This window comes from Corvus cornix, chromosome 3, assembly GCF_000738735.6.
Source record: "Corvus cornix cornix isolate S_Up_H32 chromosome 3, ASM73873v5, whole genome shotgun sequence".
Taxonomy (NCBI): domain Eukaryota; kingdom Metazoa; phylum Chordata; class Aves; order Passeriformes; family Corvidae; genus Corvus; species Corvus cornix.
The window spans coordinates 4,762,682-4,766,668 of NC_047056.1; the positions used below are offsets into that span (position 1 = coordinate 4,762,682).

At 40.1% G+C, this 3,987-nt stretch overlaps 1 long non-coding RNA gene across 1 annotated transcript; it reads right to left on the reverse strand.

The window, feature by feature from the left end:
• Positions 1-1,522: 1,522 nt before the first annotated feature.
• Positions 1,523-3,146, reverse strand: LOC120411682. The gene is made up of 3 exons (XR_005604161.1): positions 3,061-3,146; positions 2,053-2,144; positions 1,523-1,596 (listed from the first exon to the last, which is right to left on the reverse strand). It is a non-coding gene; the product is annotated as an uncharacterized LOC120411682 (long non-coding RNA).
• Positions 3,147-3,987: the final 841 nt, after the last annotated feature.

The following is a 3,987-nucleotide window of genomic DNA, read 5'->3' on the forward strand; positions in this document are numbered from 1 at the left end:
ACAGTACAGCAGTTTAGTTTTATCCTAAACTGGTAGTTTAGTTTTATCTTAAAATCAACAGTCAGAATGGAGTTTAGATTTTTGTTTTTCAGGCATGTCTCCCCTTTCCCTAGTGAATATTCTGCTTTCATGACTTGCTTTTGCTTTCAATTCCAATAATTTTGGTTAAAGGAATTGCAGCATGTAAGTGCAAAGAAGCCTCGTTCGGTCAAACACGGTATTTATTGGCATGAGGGTGCCACCTATTGTCACGACAATTGATGTGAGAAAACCTTCAGCAGACGTTTTTGGAAAGCATTCCCTTCCTACTTTAGATCACTTTCAATCCTTTAGATGATTCCATTTTGGCAAGATTATGTTTCTGTCTAACATGCACAGTCTGTACACACAGGGATTGCTTCTTCCACTGTGTTAATGCCGTGGAATATGGTGATTGTAAGATCATACAAGTATCAAAGTATAACTGTCATACTTGACCCTCAGGCATTGGTCTGCTATACCCATCACTAGGATAACAAATCAGGTCCCAAAAGCACCTGTATTTAGGATTTTTCAATACAAACACATGTATTTGGCAAAAAACATATATAGCACTTCACAGTTTTCATGATTGCTGAAGTCTTAAAACTTCAATATCTAAATTCTGTTAGGTACCCAGTTTGGGGAGGCCAGGGACAGGCTTAGCAGTGGGAATAGCAAGAGAACAGTTCTACTTAAAAACCTGAAAAGAGCACCACTACTCCACCTCTGGAATTTTAAAGTGCTTCCCAAAAGGATTGTTCCATTTCTTGGACCACCAGCAGTTTTTGTAACCATGCAAAGTGTAGTTCTCAGCTACAAAAGTGATGATAGCTTTCTATAATGCTGACATCATGACAATAACAACAACAACATACCAGTTTTCCTTTAGTCTTTTAACTTTGAAAACAAGTTCTCAGTTTTCCAGCACCTCAAATTATTAAATATTTCACATGGAAACTACTCCTAAATATGTAGGGAAACTAGAAGTTGTATAAAGAAGTGCAATGTATGAAGTGCAAGCCCAGGAGTTCACTTTTGTGGACACTCACCTTTAAGCAGTGGTCTTCAATTCAAGGTGTGGACACTCACCTTTATACAGTGATCAGAAGTCAAACCACTCAGCTGCTGCTTCAAGGAAGGAAACACCAGTTTCTAGGCCTGCTGTTCTGAGGCCTTTTATGTTGACAAGAAAAAGGCAAGATACACACTGTACTGTGAGTCAGTACATCTGTATCGGCTTCTTTTGGGGTTTTTTTAACACTAGCATTATCTTTAAGCAGATATGTGAGAACTGCAAAAGCACCAAGACACCATAAAGCTGGTCCTTCATATAAAACAGACTCACTGGATTGCTGTCCCAGGATATTCCAAGCTTTTGCCATTTTTTGGAGATACCTGGATACAGATGGATCTACAGATTTAATTTGGTTTGGTACAGATTCATGTTAGGTTTGAGTTTTCAGCTTAAGGCTTTTGGGTTTTCCCATCCCAAAGGAAACTTACCAAATCAGAAGTGATGCGGGGCTGTCTTTTCCTGGGCATGCAGGTAAACAGACCACCAAAGGTAGAATCAGCCTGGAAAATACAAATGGCACTGATGTTAACATGCTAGTTGAAGATCATTTGAGTAGACGTGACCCTAAAAGACCACAGCTCTCAGTTTGAAATGCCAAGTCTGTGATTTCTGTCACCACTTTTTCCTCCCAAATCTGAATCCCAAAGACCAGCAAGGCTTTGGTTCTTACAATGTGCCAGCTATAGTTACTGTAAATGGAATATTTGTTTCAGCTTCATGCCCAGTGTGCAAAGAAAAAGAAACTGAGTTAATCTTCAGAGTAGCAGGAGAAAGAAGAAAACACTGTTGTAATTTGGCTGCTGTTTGCATAATTGCTTTAGAATTTTTGAAGCCTTTTTACATTAAAAAGGGGGGGAAAGGAGAGTGAAAAAAAGAAATCCCTAGTTCCAAGTTCATGCTCCCTCCAATCCAACTGAAACTGGTAGAGATTACTGATAAACCATAACAATTTTTACCTGTGAGCTATACCATTTTCTTCACATACAATGGCAGATGAGACACAAAATGAGTCTGGGATAGGACCCTCTTCACAGTCTGGAGAACATTTCTAAAGCAACAAAGAAAAATCCTTTGTTTTGACTAAGCAGCAGCAAACACACTTTTCCTCAGCTGGTAACACCTTCAATGAACTTGCTGACTTGTCACTGATCAACACATTAGATTAAAGGCTTATTTGTTGTATCCTAAATGAGTGAGTTTAATAAAAACAGCTGTTGTAGTAACACACCAGAACCTTTTAATTTGAGCAGCTAATGGGACTCCTAAGGCAATGCCAAAGAACACATCTTCACTGGAGAAGCCACATTGCTTCTTTGTAGCCACCTCTCCAAAAATAAAACAGGGATTAAAATAATCAGATTGAGAACTTTGTCTAGGTTCCTTGGTGCCAACAGAAAAGCTCTATGCATGCTCTAAAGAGTCAAAAATAGATTTTATTTTTTTAAACCTTTATAGAATAAGAGTTTGTCTGTCAAATTCAGTCTTCAAAGAGGTTTCCAGGTTAGAGAAAAAAAAAGAGCTCAAAGATTCTGAGCCTTGTCTCTCAGCATCTTACAAGAAGGCTGTACCCATGTAACTGGTTTAAAGTTGTCTCCACAGTGACTCAAGCGGCTGCAACGGGAGGAGCCAAGGGAATTAAGACTGACTTATGTTGCTATGGGCAATCCTTTCAGGAAGAATCCTTCCAGAATCCTTCCAGCTGGTGTCCCAGGTAGAGACATAGAGAAAAAGGTCCAGTTCAGGTTCCCAGAGGCATCCAGTGTCAACCTCACTCTTGAAAATTGTGTAAGAGATGTGAAAGCAGATCAGCTGCCTGTGCCTACAACTTCACATAGCTCAAACATCTGCTGAAAACTCAGCAGTGTCCCCACTTTCTGTCCCATTTTTTGCTTTGACAAGTACTTGAAATTCCCAAAGGGGCTCAAAGAAAAGCTGATGCCACCTCTTTACACCAGTAAACTCACCTAGGTTTCCAGAAGCAGATAGAGGTGACCACAGTGTAGAACAACAGGAACAAGCATATTCCACTAAGATATTCCCAAGGGTCCCGACTCCACAGCTTTTCTAGAAGGGTCACAAGGTTTTCAAAACAGCATTGTGCATTTAGGTTTTAATAATCAATAAAGGTATATCAGCAAAACAAATTATATTGGAATTTATCCTGGCATAACTGGATCCACCTTGCTGAACTGTGGAGTTGTCACTGAAAATGTATGTGCAGAGAACATCCTAAAGCTGGGCTCAGTGGTAAGGCTTTATATGAAGTCCAACAGCACAAGGTGCTTGGTCAGATGGACCTTTGCTTTAGGACACTTTTCCTCTGTAGTATGCCTAGCTACGTCACTCCCACCACCCAGGAAACCACGCATCCTTTCAACAGAATTAAATATTCTTGGTGCTGCAGCTTATAATTAGCAAAAACATTGAGGGAAGGAAAAAAAAAAACCTAAACCAAAATAAATCTAGCCAGCAGCACTTGGTAAGAGATCCATATTTATTTAGCGTTCCCTTTGTTGGCAGCTAAATGCATATTATTGTCAGGTAGTGTCCATGTGTCTTTTGCTTTATCAGTACTGCCAGCTCTTTCTTTTCCCCATCCTAAATTCCATTTTCCTCTTCAAGAGAGCACGGAAAAGAACATACCAAGAAAGCAAACATGGACTCTGACTCTAACAACATTTCCGTCCCTTGACATTCAACATTCAGTTGTATATGATTGGGTTTCCGTTTGCACTTGAAGTTATTCTCTTGGCAAAGGCCAAGGAGCTGGCTAGTGAAAAATCTCTCCTTCGCTCTGGTTTGCCCACCTCCTTGCCTTCAAAAGCCAAAAATCACCATGTTCTGCACAAAGGGCACCCTCAGTGGCTCCAAGTAGCCTGCCTTCTCCATTT